Here is a 17,346-nt window from a genome sequence, read left to right on the forward strand (position 1 = left end):
AAGAAAAACTCAACATTGCTATATGTTACTTGAGCCAAAAGGCATAGGAAAACAGACAGCACATAACCATTAAATTCCTAAGAAACATGAAGTAAAAGGATGACACATTTAGTTCTATGTCTGCACAAGAAACTGGATTTGCTGCTCTCCATAAAGTGAAGGGACCAACTATACAACATACAGAAATAATTAAATGCCTTCTTGTTAGAATAGAACTAGGGCTTTGCTAAAGTTTCTTATTCCATGAGGGCAGCTAAAATGCCAGTCCACAGAACAGGCGTTTGTCCTCCTATCTATTTATGCCGTAGTTTTCATGGATTTCTGGCTGGTTGTCGCAGACAAAGGCCAAGAAGTTATCCATGCCCTCTTCCCTGTTCTGCTGAAAGTAGGTCTGGAGGATGGTCGTTTTATCCTGGGTCTCCTCCACTTCTGTGCTGCAGCTGCCTTGGGATCCCAGTGCCACAGCTTCCTTGGCCTTGAACTCTTTCTCCCTCTGCAGGTGGCACTATTCAATTTCAGCCCGAACTGCCACTTTGGCCTGCTTCAGCCTCTGGTTCTTTTGGCTGCAGGCCTCTGACACCTTCTTAACGGCCTGCTTCTCAACCTGCATTAGCTGCTGGATCCCTTGCAACTGACTGGCCACGACAGTGGTGATTCTGAGACCAAGGTGAGTGGCCTAAATCAGTTCAAAGGACCCTGGGGTCAACTGACCCACCCAACCACAGTCTGCACCTGCGCCCTGCCACCTCTCATTTCTTAAAGTAAGTCAAACACCACACAGCAGAAATTTTAGAAGGTATAGCACAAAGTGAGCACATTAAGTATTTTTAAAATCTTTAAAATATGTCTTATAAGTAATCTTACACAGTGTTACCTATTCATATGTTACATCTTAACAGATGTATTTGGACAATCAGATTTCCCTCAGATTAAAGATGGTGTTGGTATTTTTATTTTAAAGCTGTTAGGGAAGTTTCTATAGTGTGGAACAATTCTTCTTTATAACGTGATATTTTACCTATGTTATTAAAATACCAAATCAGAAACTAGATCAAGCTCTGGAAAACATTTCATTTACTTTTATACTATTTATATCTGATGCTTACTATAAATTATTTGCTGTGTCTGTGCAGATACTCTTAACTCATAAAAATAGATATTTATGAATATACTTTAAAACCTAGATTACCTTTGTACACTAACATTTATTTTAATAAAAGAAATTGGTAAGAACAATATGTTACATGTTGGCAAATCTAAAAGTGCTCAGTTTGACTCTCCATCATAACGCTCACAGAATTTACTCGTGTGCTCACTAGACACAATTTCTATAAGGAGAAAGTCTGTTTTATTCACCAACATATAGCCAACACCTGACACAGGAATACATGGCACAGAGCAGGTATTCAATAAATATTTGTCAATAATTGAATAAATATTTTCTCCAGCAAGTCAAAAAAAAGTGACCTTAAATAAATGGAACCAGAATAGCAACTGTTTCATTACACAACAAAAGGAGCTTTTTGCAAACATTCTAGGATTACTTATCGTAAGTAGGTGAAGAGTGCAACAAAAGTAATTTCCTCCAAAAATAAATAAATTTGCATTATGGGAAAAAAAGAAAAACAGTGACACTTTGTTCTACAAGCCTAGTAAGTGATATTTACAATATAAACTAATTTTAAACCACCGGAACGCTAAGTAAGGCAATTCCAAAACTATTGTTTCACAAATTTACTACAGAACGCATTCTCTTTCTGACAATACTCCTAACCTTAGATGAATATACTTTTTAACAAAGTTACTGAACTCATAATATAAAATGTCTAATCAATTTATCATTTTTATCCTTGAATCTATGTTAGAGAGTTTTAGAAATAGAAGAAACCTATTAGATTCAAGTCATTTTTAAAAATTGTCTGACTTAAAACAGCTATTACATAATTAATACATTTGGAACAGCATTGATTGTTTTCAGATATATGTATTTCACATAGCATTGTTGAAATTAACCAGAACTAAAGTCTAATGAAAACATTCATCTATAATTTTTAAATGATTAACATTTTGAAATGAAAAAAGGCATAAAACATTATTGTGTTCTTAAATTAGAGACTTCTTAGCACATATAAAACTTACCTATTTCAGCTGGGCGCGGTGGCTCACACCTGTACTCCCAGCACTTTGGGAGGCAGAGGTGGGCAGATCATGAGGTCGTAAGATCGAGACCACCCTGGCTAACACGGTGAAACCCCGTCTCTACTAAAAATACAAAAAAAAAAAAAAAGAAAAATTAACCGGGCATGGTGGCAGGCGCCTGTAGTCCCAGCTACTCTAGAGGCTGAGGCAGGAGAATGGTGTGAACCCGGGAGGCAGAGCTTGCAGTGAGCCGAGATCGTGCCACTGCACTCCAGCCTGGGCGACAGAGCAAGACTCCATCTCCGGGGGGGGAGGGCGATAAAAATAAAACGTACCTATTTCAATTAGGGCAATATCAAGATTTACAACATTCTCCATCATCATCAACATATTTCAAAATCTCCATTTTTAGGTACTTAAAAAAATGCACTAATGAAATGATGTGTTTTGTCTGACAATTCCACAAAGTTAGGAGTAAAGGGAAGGAAAAAGCACTTTTACAGTTAAATTTGAAGTCCTAAACAATTCATCATTTATTTAAGACTGCCTCTCTAAATTAAAAATGTATCAGCACTTTCAGTTACCAATTCTATACAATATAGAAATTTCACAAGTATCAATTTTTACTCTTTTTTTGAGACAGAGTCTCACTCTGTCACCAGATTGGAGTGCAATAGCATAATCTTGACCCTCTGCCTCCCAGGTTCAAGCAATTCTCCTGCCTCAGCCTCCCAAGTAGCTGAGATCACAAGCACATGCCACCACGCCCTGCTAATTTTTTGTATTTTTAGCAGAGATGAGGATTCACCATGTTAGCCAGGAAGGTCTTGATCTCCTAACCTCGTGATCCACCCACCTCGGCCTCCCAAAGTGCTGGGAGCCACCACACCCAGCTACAGGTATCGATTTTAATCAGTTGAGTTCATTAATTTTCTTATACAGTGAACATCTTTTTTTTTTTGTCAGGTTCCCATGGAAGGATAATGTAAATCTCACTTTCCCTGTCACCTTCGAGCCCAGAGGCAACCTGTCTCAACGATAACCAAAAAATGTAGTAAATGACTGATCTGTTTTTATTTTATTTTATTTTATTTTATTTTATTTGAGGCAGAGTTTTACTCTGTCACCCAGGTGGGATTTTAGTGGTATGACTTTGGCTTACCAAGGTCTCAACTCCCTGAATTCAACTGATCCTCACACCTCAGCTTCCCAAGTAGCTGGGACCACAGGCACATACCACCATATCTGGTTAAGATGAGGTCTCACCATGTTCCCCAGGTTGGTCTCAAACTCCTGGGCTCAAGCTATCCTCCCACCTTGGCCTCCCAAAGTGCTCAGATTATAGGCGTGAGCCATCACACCTGGCACTGGTAGTCTGTTTCTGCAGTAAAACTTTTTTTCCACTAATCAAAATTTGCCATCTGAAGACATCGTTACTGTTCTGGAAGCATAGTTCCAAGATCATCTTTATTAATCATCACTGAAGCAATGGCTCCAACATTTGGCTCAAAAGATGTTCCCCCATTCACCATACAGGTGTCCCAACAATGAGAATAAACACAAATCTCTCAGGAGAAACAATGCTCATAGGTGCTTGAGAAAACTCTTTTGGTTCTTGAATACAGGAAAGTATTTTTGGGTTTTTGGACTGTAGAGCAGTGATTTGTTATATCTATTTGCTATTTTTTCTATCAATTCTCAGTTCAATGCAAAACTCCAATGTCCTTGTCATTTTGCAATATTTTAAACATGCTCCAAAGCCAGACCTTCAACCCTGTTAATATTGAATGGCCAGCCTTTGCTCCTGTTCCAGTTTACAAATTGAGCCCTCAACTCTTCTATTTTTTCCATGGATCATCATAAGCTGAAATCTGATAGTGGGAAGCCAATCCTTTAGAGTGGGTCTATTTCTTAAGTTTTCCATTGCCACAGTCCCAGTATAGGACATTCTGGATGGATGTTTCCCAATAAGACTTCAGGTAGTGCTCTCACTGGCAAATGCCAGAGTCCTGAAGCCTCAGTTCTTTCGCCATGAATTCTTCTATGTCAAGTGCTCTACTCTGTTAATTCAAATTTAGTTGCTGTTCATAAAGTCCCTCAGGACTGGGGTTTATTCCAATCCATTTAGGGTATAAATTGATTTGCTGTCTCCATACTGAACTCACTACTATATACCTTTGGTAAGGCTTCTGGGAAGGAATGTGTATATTGAACATGTCAACATAAGTGACTCTCAGATAGTTCTGGATCAGGGTTTACCTCATAACTGATTTAAGTTTGTCCAAGACTTTACTCACAGCAGAAGCATTGTACCATCACCTCCTGCAGCTATGACAGCATCTGCCCCTGAGAGAACCTCTTCCTCATAGTCTCTCATCTCTAGGCGAACCTCAACTCCCACAATATGGCTGACATTTTTGCTGTGAACATGATGTGGTTCAATAAGTTCACTATAGCTACAGAGCAGCTGCTTGAAGTTCTTCTCCAGGAGCTCCCCTTAATGGTACTACTGCTGCTAGAACTCCTACTGGGTGGTTTTGGCCACCTTCCACCTGTGAGGGGTGGAAACCATCATTGGAATGGTGGCCACAGTCTGCCAGCTCACATGGCTTTATCTGCCCCAGATGCCAATGGCCACCACAGTCACCACTGGGCCATGCCGGGGGAACTCCAGTGACTGGGTTTCACAGTGTCACTGCCAGACTACCTGCATGTGAGGATGGCTGACAAGCAGGAAGCCTTGGTAAGGTCATCCTTGGCCCAGCCAAGTCCCCAGGCTCAGGCTCCCACCTCTGCTCCCCCCTTCCACCCCAAGGAGTGTTGGCCAGGGATACTGCCCCAACCTGTAACATCACACCACCCAAGAAGGCAGAGGTTAGGTGCAGGGACATCAGTGGTCCATGCCATGAAGGAAACTTCTAATGAATTTGTAGTAAAATCTCTTATCTTCTAGGTAGAATATGTGACATTCTTAAATTAAACAAATGAATCTTCATTTCCTTATTCTTTTTGTTATTTCTACTGTGATTTGACAGTATTCCAGGTTAAATTTGCTCTTAATAGCTCCATCAGCAGCCATCATGGGTGGTTCTAAATTAACATAGAAACAGTCCTAGTATCTCACCTTGAGGACTAATGCTTTTTTCTATTCCTTATTTTTTTTAAATGGCTCATGGTTCTGGATGCCTCCTTACCCCCATTGGAGCAGCACTGCAGAAAAAAAAAAAAAAAAAGGCTACTGGACTCCTCCTTTCCAGTGGCCCACATGCGTGTAGATGAAGGTATAAGGCAGGGGACAGAGTGCAGGGCCTGGCTGGGTGGGGCTGACCCAGGAGGCTGATCCAGGAGTGGGGCACCCCATCTAGGTTAAAGATGCAATGTCATTAAGACACTAGGGAAGTATAATCTATTTCATTAATTTTATGTTTATTTTTATGAAGACAGTGACTGAAATTAATAGGAAGTTTCTTGAGCACTGATTGAAATGCTTATTAAATGTTTTTCTATTTGAATATTTTGCAGTTGAGGTCAATGCTTCAGTGACCCCGTCCCCCTACGGCTCTCCAGCCTAAGCAATGAAGCGAGATCCCAACTGTAAAAAGGAAAAAATTGCAACGGGAAAGGGTTAATAAAAAGGCCTTGATGTGACCAGGTGCAGTGGCTCACACCTGTAATCCCAACACTTTGGGAAGCTGAAGTGGGCAGACTATCTGAGGTCAGGAGTTCAAGACCAGCCTGGCCAACAGGGTGAAACCCCATCTCTATTAAAATACAAAAATTAGCCAGGTGTGGTGGTGGGTGCCTGTAATCCCAGCTACTTGGGAGGCTGAGGCAGGAGAATCACTTGAACCCAGGAGGCGGAGGTTGCCATGAGCCAAGATCATACTGCTGTACTCCAGCCTGAGTGACAGAGTAAAACTCCATCTCAAAAAAACAAACAAACAAACAAACAAAAAAACAGAAAAAAAGGCCTTGAGATAAATCCACTGTTTCCACCCTTATGACTTATCCTATCTTTATTATAAAGGTATTATATTATTCTTAACTTATTATAAACATTAAATTTTATTATTTTGCCTCTGTTAATTTATTTTTATCACTAATCTTCATGTTTGAGTCCCAACACCTGCTAGGCGACATGACATACTCCCCCATTTCCAGCATCTTCCAGGAAACTCACAGAGCCAAGGCTGGTGCCTTCACTGAGTCATGAAGAAATGAGGATGGTTGTATTATTTTCCCTCCTAAAATGTCTTAGATTTGCCCACACCTTGGCAATCTTACATGGTCAGGGGCTCAAGGTCATGAGCAGCACTAAGGACTGGGTTCACTGGCGTCTGGCTCCCCTCTCTGCCCTCCAGCCGAGTTTATTTCTGTGACTCTTAGAGCAGCCTCACACCATGGTTTTCTGTTCCTCCAGGAAGATTATTTTAAAATGAGTGATGGTTCATCACTAGTATAGAAAATAGTGCTCTCTCCTGCACGCTGGTGCTGTATCCAGGGCCCAGACTGACGCCCTCTGAGCAGAAGCATCTCTGTATCACCCCTGGACCCTGAACTGGGCATGGCCTGAACCAGCCTCTTTGGGCCTCCTCCAAAGTCTCCACTGGGAGATTTTTAGCTTTAAGCAAAACATTTCTGCCTGAATAAACATGAACAGAGTGAGAAGAAATGAGAAGTGAACTGATCTAAAGTTAAACTGAAGAAAATGATACCACATTGTCAGATCCATTTGGGAAAATCAGTTGCTATTTAAAGATCTGACAACCTAAGTCACCCCCTGAGCTGGACTTGGTCAGAACCACTAGTGGGGTGACTGCACCAGGCAAGGGGAGAAGAGAGTAGGTTAGCGCCTCACTTCCCCATGAGTCTGGGGCACTGTGTAAGCCTGCAAGCTGCTACAACAATAATAGTAAGCCTTGTCCTCAGGCTGCAGCCCAAGGATGTGCAGAATCCCTGCATTGGCTGAGGCATCTCTGGAGGCAGAGAAGCAGCTGGGACCCCAGAGCCCTGCTGCTTACTAGAGTTTGAGGAGTATCTCAGGAAAAACCTGGGAGGACTCCCTGGCCTCTGCTGGAAGCAGTACATTGCAGTCACTAACACTGAAGCCACTGCTCAGGGTGCAGGTGAGTGTGGCTGATGCTCCAGGCAATGCAGCGAGGGAGGGCGCTGAGTCAGTACAGGCTGGGAGAGAGAACTGCAGACGCAGACTCACATGGGGGCTGGGGCAGGGCCAGGGCCAGGGTGAAGTCCCTTGGGGGGCTGAGCCAGAGGGGCTGACAAGCTAAGGAGCTCACCCTGGACACCCAAATTTTGTCCTCACCTGTGCAATAATGGTGGAGCATGAAGAAGAGAGTTGTCCAGGTCACAGTGGACACACTACTCTTGCCTGTAGTGAAGGCTGCTGGTTCAGGCCTCTTTTTATCTTCATTGCTCTGATAGAGGAGGAGCTGTTTATACAAGTGTGCTCTCCTCCTGGTGATCTCTGTTCCACCTGAGAAGACAGCTGCAGTCTGGCGTTTATTTTTTAGACACAGGAGGCTGGTGGGTGAGATGCAGAGATTGTCCCATGGGAGGGTCAGACAGGACGCAGATACTAGAACCCTCTACAGACTCTGCCCCTCTCAGGGAAGACACAGTGCTGAGTCCTCATCAGCAACACAGGCACCAATGCCCAGCCCTGGGGAGTTCGGAGGGTAGCACAGATGGCATTCTGGACCCTGAAAGAGGCACATGGGGCCCATCACTGCTGGCACAGAGCCTGACACAGGGAGGGCACAGCCGCCCCTGCATGGTGACAAGTGACTGGCATTTTCCATTTACCATAGATCCCTGTTTCTGACATCTAAGGGGACTGCGCTATCTCCTCCGCTAACACCCTCCGTCCTCCTTCTCAGAGTAAAACCTACACAAGCAAACAATGATAAAAATAATAACAAAGCGTTTACATCACCAATCTACTTGCTGTTGAATTTTTGTTTTGTTTTGTTTTTTGAGACAGGGTCTCACTCTGTTGCCCATGCTGTGGTGCAGTGGCAGGATCCCAGCTCACAGCAGGAAGCCTCAACCTTCCAGTCTTGAGCAATCCTCTAATCTCAGCCTCCTTAGTAGCTGAGACTACAGGCACAGGCCACCATGCCTGGCTAATTTTAATTATTTTTACTTAAATAATTTTAGTTAAATTTCAATTTAATTTAATAATTTTCACTAGAGATTAGGTCTCACTATGTTGCCCTGGGTGGTATTGAACTCCTGGGATCAAGAGATCCTACCACCTAGACCTCCCAAAGTAATTGGGATTACAGGTGTGAGCCACTGCATCTGGCCTGAATTTTTTTTATTTGATGTCTGCAGATAAGGAAATGTTTTACCAATTTTTTTTTAGAAGAATCTTGCTGTTTTGCCCATGCTGGAGTGCAGTGGCATAATCTCAGCTCACTGCAAACTCTGCCTCCCAGGTTCAAGTGATTCTCCTGCCTCAGCCTCCCAAGTAGCTGGGATTACAGGCACTAACCATCACACCCAGCTAATTTTTGTATTTTTAGTAGAGATGGGGTTTCACCAGGCTGGACAGGCTGGTCTCAAACTACTGACCTCAGGTGATCTGCCCGCCTCAGCCTCCCAAAGTGCTGGGATTCACAGGCGTGAGCCACCGCACCTGGCCTGTTGTACCATTTGTTCATATTTTCTTTTATATCATTTACTAAATTTGCTAGTTATTTTCTAATAGATATATTCAATGTTTATTTTTGTATACTGAGATCAAAAAATAAGGATTTTGAACTCTTTATAATATATTTTATTTCATTAGTTGCAAATTTGGCAATTTTAAAATTCATTCTAATAAATTTTTTGTACAATGTATTTTATTCTTGATAGATATTCATAGCATTCAAAACTTTTAAAATAAATGAATTCCATATTTATATTTGTATCCATTTTTATTGCCTCTATTACTGAATTGGCAGAAATTCCAGGTTAAAATCTTGCACAGTAGCTGTATCTGTAGCCATCATGCAGGATCCCAGATTAAAATGCAAACAATCCTGGTAGTTTTCCTTTAGAAGTAATGATTTCTTCTAGTCTAAAAATACACAATCTGGAAGAAATCATAGAAGTATATTTTATTTCTTACTTTCTATTTTATTTTCATTAAGGCAAGAAAGATAATTAAACTTAAGGGGAAGCCTCATAAGCATTTATTAGGAAAATCATGTGTGTATTTCGATTTGAATCTTATGGAATGAGAAAGAAGCCAACAAAATGACCTTAAGAAATCCACATCTCCCACCCTCTCAACTGATCCCATCTTTATCTCTCTGGGTCACCATGAGGTGTTTTCTCCACTGATCCTCATGCTTAAGCTCCAACATCTTCTAAGTAACCTTGACCCTCTCGTTCCAGAATTCTTCCAGGGCACTGACAAATCAAAGGCCAGTGTCTTCTTTTTTTTCTTTTTTTTTTGAGACAGACTTTCACTCTTGTTGCCCAGGCTGGAGTGCAGTGGCACAATCTCGGCTCACTGCAACCTCTGCCTCCCGGGTTCAAGCGATTCTCCTGCCTCAGCCTCCCAAGTAGCTGGGATTACAGGAACCCGCCACAATGCCTGGCTAATTTTTTGTATTTTTAGTAGAGATGGAGTTTCATCACATTGGCCAAGCTGGTCTTGAACTCCTGATCTCAGGTGATTCACCCACCTCAGCCTCCCAAAGTAGGCGAGTGTCTTAATTGTGTGATAAGTACATAGGGTAGTTGTCTTCTTTGTCCTCATAAACTGACCTGGATAATAAACCGCACATCTGCAATCTCAACATAGCCATGAGACCAGGGAGTCAGAACTAAAAACTCAGGTGTCACACACAGGTAGGGCTGGTTTGTTTCTTTTCACAGGGCTTCCTGTGCAGGACAGTCTTGAAATTTGCCCTCACGTGTGTCAGATCCCCCACAGCACCTCCTTTATCTCACTGAGGGGGTCTCTGAGGTGACCACAGAACTCAGGTCAAGTGGAGGCAGCTCCTGGATCTAGGGTGGCCAAGAGATAGATCCAGGGGAGGGGAGCAGGAAGGGAGCCTGGGGTCGGCTCAGCAAAGCTCGGCCGTGCAGTCACAGGTCATCCCCAGGTGGCTCCAAGGCTTTGTCACCGCTCAGTCCTCCTCATCTTGCCAGTGTCATGTTAAGAGACACTGTTCAGGACAAGTACATATATGCTCTGAGGGGATCTTCTGGGATAATCTATGATAAGAGGTAGAGGATGGGGAGGGCTGATCCCTATGTCTTACAAAGATCCTAAGAACTAGAGCTGCAGGTAGGCCAGCTCAGTGAGAGGGAGAAGAGATTCTGGAGCCAATCCTACAGGGGATGGTCTTCAATAACAGAAATATTCATATGAGCTACTAAATATACCCTAAGAAAACTTACGGTTTTGGAAATTCCTAAAGGGGCTTATGTCCTTTTTTTTTTTTTTTTTTTTTTCTGTAGTGATGGAATCTCACTCACTATGTGGAGGAGGGTGGTCTCAAACTCCTGGCCTCAAGAAATCCTCATGCCTTAGCCTCCCAAAGTATTAGGTATTATAGGCATGAGTCACCACACCTGGCACCTAAGAATGTATGGTTTTGGAAATTCCTCCCATCTCTGTCTGCAGAAATAAAGTTATAAATTTGGCCATGGCTTGAGATTTTAAGTCTGTTTCTGAGCATTCTGGAGGTTTTGAATGGGAATTTAGGAGAGTGGAGTCATGGAATATTACCTGAGATCATTTTAAACAGAGACTCCCAGGAATAATTTCATAATAATAAAAGTAGGCTCTTCCCAAATATTAATGCTAACAAAAGTCTCATGTACATCTTGTTAAATACAAATTATTAGGCACCAACACAAGTTTCTGATTCAGTAGGTCTAGATTGGCAAATTGCATTTTTAACAAGGCACTCGGCAAGGCCCTTACTTCAGTGATAAATAAAATACAAATTGGTCTCCATGGACAAATTAATGAATGAGCATATGTCTGTTGACTCTCTCTGAGTAAGAAGAGTCTTTCTGGAGCACGGGCGTCTTTGTGACTCACTGTGAGTTTATGTATTCACGGAAGCATCACACTGGGGAGATGGACACACCCTGGGAGAGACTGGATAAGGCACCTGGCAGTGAACCCTTGCACAGGACACTGGGGCAAGGAGGCTCCCTGCTCATGGTGTTGACATTCCCACCCTCTTACCTTCTCTCCTGCCTCTAAGGGCTGAATCGTTCTGAGTATGTAAAGCGGTTTTAGTTGTACCTCCTTATGGGTTTAAATCACTGTGGTTTAAACCCATAAGGAGGTACAACTAAAACCGCTTTAAATTGCCACTACCCATGTATGGCACATAGTAATGATCAGAGTCATCATCTACTGAGTTCCCGGGACGGTGAGGGCAGCTTTGTTCCCAAGGATGGAGCCAGAGAAGCGCCCAGGGACCCCAGAAGGGCAGGTGTTTGGGCTGCAGATGAGTATATGTGGAACCTGGCCTGGGGTCTGCTGGTACCAGCTGGGGTAGTGACTGGTAGAGACTGAGCCAGAGCTCAGGGCACAGGTGAGTGTGACCATCCCTCCAGGAGGCCCTAAGAGTGATGGCTCCTGGGTCACCACAGACTAAGAATCCACCCCTAAAACCAACAAGAGACACAGAGTTATGGTCATGGGGATAAGGGTAACCTGGACCCTGCTTTTTTCGGTCCCTCCAGGGATGCAGAGAGTCCCTTCCCCTGACCTGGGGAGCATTTTCTTCCCTCCGCAATGAAATGATTGCTGCTTTCTTTGGGAGTGAGTAGCAGGGCCTCCTTCGTCCAGCAGAGGGCCCACTGGGAATCCACAGAGCTCTCTCTGGGGTGGGCTCTCTAACCACGTCCCAAGGCAGGGTCTGACTCAGTCCGGGGCGTTGTCTTCAGGAACCTCAGTGTGGGGCCCAGGGCTGAGGGGACCTGTGCACGGAGCAGCACTGCCAGGCTGGGGGCAGACTCTCTCACCCACTAAGAAGCCATCAGTGGTAAGGAGGACCTCCAACAGAACTGCAGATTTTGAAGAGAAAGAGAATAAATTTACCATTACATTATGGGATTTATCCCAACATCAAAAACAGCAAACTAGGAAAACACGCACCACATAACCGGAAATAGAAATGGCACTGTGTGTGAACAAGTTAGTGTGAATATCATGGAGCAGCTTAAAACCCTGATGCAGTGAATCCCTCAGCAGTTCCTCCATCAACGGAGTTTCCTTTCTTAAAATGAGTGTTGGAGAGAAGGGATAAATTGGTGGCACACAGGATTTTTATGGTAGAACTATTCTGTAGGACACATAATGGTGGATATGAGACACTAAGCGTTTCTCAGAACTCTTAGAGTGCATAATGCAAAGCTGAAGCCTAATGTAGGTTATAGATTTTAGTTAATAACTATTATTTGTCAATTATAATAATAATGATTATTTGTCAATTATATTTGTCAATTATAATAATTATTATTTGTGAATTATAACAAACATACCACACCAATGCAAGATGTTAAAATAAGAGAAACTGGGTGACCACAGTCTGAGAATGCTTAGAAACTTTGTGTGCTCTCTGCTGAATTTCTGTAAGCTTAAAACTTCTCTAAAAATAGACTATTAATTAAAAAGATTGAGTGTTCGCTTTTCCATCAATTATAAAAATTACCATGAAATCAAATGATCTTTTTTGACAATATTTGCAGAGTCAAATTCAGTTGAATTTTGCTTTGAAAGAGGGTTTTCTTTAAAAAACATAATAAATCCATTAATGTGCACACACACAGACACACACAGTCACACATACACATATACACACACAGAGACGACATGCACATATACACGGATACATGCGCACACACACACACACACACACAAGCCCAGGCACACAGGCACGTACACACACATATAGACAGACATGCACCATCACACATACACATGTGCACACATGTGGAGTCACACAAGCACACATACATAGATGCACACTCACACATATGTCCTCACATGATTCCAAAACAGAGCAATGTCCTGCATGTGTCCAGTCAGGCCTTCCTCCCACAGCACAACAGGGTCAGTGGAAAAGCCCCTTTGCTTCTTCCTCTCAGTCCACCAAAGCACTGTTGGGTGCAGAGGCCATGGCCATGCTTACAAGAACCCACAGGCCAGCCAGGCGCAGTGGCTCATGCCTGTAATCCCAGCACTTTGGGAGGCTGAGGCAGGCGGATCATCCGAGGTCAGGAGTTGGAAACCAGCCTGGCCAACATGGTGAAACCCTGTCTCTAATTTTAATAAAAAGAAAACAATTAGCCAGGCATGGTGGCGGGTGCCTGTAATCCCAGCTACTTGGGAGGCTGAGGCAGGAGAATCGCTTGAATTCAGGAGGAGGAGGTTGCAGTGAGCCAAGATTGCACCACTGCACTCTAGCCTAGGTGACAGAGTGATACTGTCTCAAAAAAAAAAAAAAAAAAAAAAACCCCACAGGCCAATGCTGAACAGGCTCAGGCTCAGGCTCAGGAGGTGGTACTATGGAACCATCTGAAAGACACACAGGAATGCTGAGCTCACCTCTGTTTTCACCACAGAAACAGGAGTCATGTGCGCACAACCTCCTAGATGGGCCAATGGTCCTCAACCTTGCGTGTTTCAATATAATCTGTGGAGCTTCATAAATGTATAGATCCTTGGGTGAAACTTCTGATTCAGGAGGTCAGGTACAGCACAGATTTCTGTAGTACAGAAAATAAAAGTTCTTCAGATGGTTCTGCTGTTGAGCCAAGATGTATAAATCACTGAAATAAGCCATTGGAAAACATGATTGATTTTAATCATGTTTTGGATAAGGATTTAGGAGATGCCCTGAGGTGCTCCCTCTTCCAGAACCTTATTCTTTTCTTTATAGGCATGTGCTATGCTTGGTAATTTCACATTAACTTGTTTTGTGTCTGTCTCCCTCACTAGAATGTCAGCTTCTTAAGGGCAAGCACTGTGGCTGCTGTATTCACACCAATACTCCTGGTACCAGTATCTGGGAAAGCCTAGTGCTCAATAAATATTCAGTGAATGAATGACAAGGAGCTGACTTTATGTACTTTTCATTGTCTTGTATTTCAGATAGTGACTATATTTTGTTTTCTGTGAAATAGATACAAGCGTCCAAGTGTGGTGGGAAAATCTACAAACACTATCACACACAGAGACAAGTGCACACACACAGCAGTGACTGATGAAAGCTTAGGTGAGCTCTTAGTTCTCAAGGCTGTAGACTGAGGGAAAGGAGAGGAAGCAATTTGGGGGCGTGTGTGTGCAACCCTTCTCCTCACTGAGTTGCAGGTGAGGGCATCGTGAGGCCAGCACCTCTAGCCTGGAACACTGATCCAGGACCCCTCAGTGTCTGGGGCTCCAGGCCCCACCCTGTCTTCTCAGGACTCTAAGCACATCTACTTCCAGGTATTTTCAGCTGCCACACCCAAGAGGAATGGAATTTTCCCCCTCCCTTTCTGAGGCTGACTTTTAAAACATTGGACTTGTGGATTCTAAGGCTCTCCCTGAAATACCTGTTCTGACTGGATTTGAGAGGGTGGGGAGGAGAAGGGATCCTCCCCCACTAAATTTCACGGCTGCCCTCCTCATGCAATACAGGCCACGGCCTGGAGATGGGCAACAGTGATGGAGAGAAGCAGTGGCAGTCCAAAATGAATTTGTGAAGACATGCACATACATGCACACACATGCACACACACACACACTTGCACATGCATGCACATGCACACATACTCCACTGAAAGAGAAAGGAATGTGACCTGTGGGCTGGTCTCTGGACTGGGAGGTCCTGAGGCTGACCCTATGGGAATCAGTAAGGAGGTGCTGCTGCTGCTCAGGCTTCTGCCTGGAAGCACCTTCTGCAGGACTGATGCTCCCCAGAGACTGGGGAAGGATCAGTAACTACCTCCTCCCCTGACTGCCTGAGAACGCCCAAGGCTTGTTATAGAATCGAACTGGGGTCTGCTCGCCCAGTGCAGTAAAACCAGATACCTACACTGAGAGTTTTGCAGTGAATAGAAAGGAAGGCATTTATTGCAGAGCACCAAGCAAGGAGAATCTGGTGGACTCCTGCTTAAAACGTAAACTCCCTGATGGCTTGTATATAAGGCTTTTTAAAACTAGGAGTACATTTCAGGAAAGCAAAAGCTACAGGCAAAACCACAAATCAATACACAGAAGTTACACATTGTTTTTGGCCCCAAAGGGTGGGATATCTTGAAGCAGGGGCTTACAGGTCATAGGTAGATTCAAAGATCTTCTAATTTGCAGTTGACTAAAATAGAGAAGCTTTGTTTAAACACTTGGGGTCAGTAGAAGAATGTTAACTGGTTGTGAGGAGTGCCTTTCCCTAAACCCCTCGGGAAGAAACTTAGAACCAAAAATGGTAGTTAAAGTTTAGTCTTCACTTCTCCTTTATCTGGGGAAATATGTCAATGGATCCTTTCTGTGGGGTCCTCAGTGAGGGTCCAAGCCTCTGAAAGACAACTTAGGGACATATGCTAAGAGATTATCATTGGTTTCTGTAGGGAAAACAAATATCTCTGGGACTCTAACTTCTTTAGCTATTGTTTTAGCCTACTGTTGCCTTCTTGTTTAACAAGTCACTTATTTACTTGTTGGAGATTGCGAAGTGCCTGGAATTGCCCTCAGAGGAACTCAGGATTTTCCTTTATTTCTGTGTTTGGGGTCTGCAGGCCCCTTAAAAAGGGGGTTCTTGCTTTCTCTCACATCCCTTACTCCAGGTTAACAAAGTCAAGAATCTGAGAAAAAGGCAATGAAAATAAAACTCCTGTGTGTCTCACTTGGGAAGAATCAACTGTGCAGCTCCAGAAGTCACAGCTGCTCTCAGGTGAGCTTCCTTCCTGAGCTCTCTCCCTGAGCTGCTCCAGGGCAGCTGTCCCCATCCTGAGGACTAGAATCCCACCCCGTGAGACACACCAGGCCACTTGCTAATTCCCTGGGAGGTCTTGCACTTCCCCTGCAGGCCTCATCTCTGGAAACTCTTCCCTCACCCCGCCCTCTCTCAAAGTGCCCTCTGCCCCAACCACGTGGCCAGTTGCTCCTCTTCTATACTGGATCCACTGAAGTCTCAATGAACTGCTCCTTTGCCAACACACCTCTCACTTCTGCTGTCACACTGAGCCCCCTCTAGTGCCCCCTGTGTGGCTGTGAATATTCCATCAGACTGAGTCGGTTGAAGTCCACTGTGGGATTCTGCCCCTTCTCCCTGAGCCTGGCTCAGCAATGGCTGCATGGCAGACACTATGTGTCCACCCATCAGTAAGGGGTCCTGATCCAGACACCAAGAGAGGGTTCTTGGATCTTGCACAAGAAAGAATTCAGGAAGAGTTCACAGAGTAACGTGAAAGCAAGTTTATTAAGAAAGTAAAGGAATGAAAGAATGGCTACTCCATAGGCAGAGCAGGGCATTTCCAAAAGCAAGAGGAGGAACATGCCCACCTTAGGTGCAATGCCTGTTTATGTACAAGAGAACAAAGCGAAAAAATCATGGGGGAGATGTGCTCCACTACAAGGGCTCATGACAAAACAGTGTTCATCTTGTGTAACTACTGTCTTCTACAAGAATCTATATTTTTACTTTAAAGCAAAATATTCTTAAACTAAGAACTAAGAGGGCTCTTGTTCTTAAGATACCGGGACATCAGGACATTTTCTGAGTCTGTTGAGTCCTGCATCTGTTTAGTAAGTATTATTAATCTGTTCCCTTAACTACAAACATCTTGTGACTAAGAATGCCTAACCCCTTGAGAATGCACCCCAGCAGGTCTCAGTCTCATTTTACCCACCCCCTATTCAAGATAGAGTCACTCTTGTTCCAACATCTCTGACAAATCAACGCCCAATCCTCAGCTGCTTCCTCACCAGTTCCCAGAGCTCAAGGAGAAGCACAGGGGATTAATCCCCTCACACCATTAGGTCTTCCCTCCACACAACCTTCCTATAGTCCAGAACAAATTAGTTTATTAAAGGACTCAGAGATCCACATCCTAGGTGGTTCCATTTACAGCCTGATAACTATAAAGTAAAACTTTAAGCCTTCCAATTGACTGATGGACCCTCCTCTTGGCCAAGGGCATTCCAAAGTTAACCAGAAAAATGAGTTCAGGCCATGATGGGAA

The 17,346-nt window shown here is 43.7% G+C and overlaps 1 long non-coding RNA gene and 1 pseudogene across 1 annotated transcript; both read right to left on the minus strand.

Moving 5' to 3' along the window:
- Nucleotides 1-227: 227 nt before the first annotated feature.
- Nucleotides 228-4,516, minus strand: LOC107130603 (V-type proton ATPase subunit G 1 pseudogene; annotated as a pseudogene).
- Nucleotides 4,517-11,020: 6,504 nt separating this feature from the next.
- Nucleotides 11,021-13,894, minus strand: LOC141407406 (uncharacterized). Its single transcript, XR_012416418.1, has 2 exons — nucleotides 13,730-13,894; nucleotides 11,021-12,186 (listed from the first exon to the last, which is right to left on the minus strand). It is a non-coding gene; the product is annotated as an uncharacterized lncRNA (long non-coding RNA).
- Between the last annotated feature and the right edge of the window lie 3,452 nt (nucleotides 13,895-17,346).

The sequence above is a fragment of the Macaca fascicularis genome, chromosome 8 (assembly GCF_037993035.2).
Source record: "Macaca fascicularis isolate 582-1 chromosome 8, T2T-MFA8v1.1".
In the NCBI taxonomy this organism is placed as follows: Eukaryota; Metazoa; Chordata; class Mammalia; order Primates; family Cercopithecidae; genus Macaca; species Macaca fascicularis.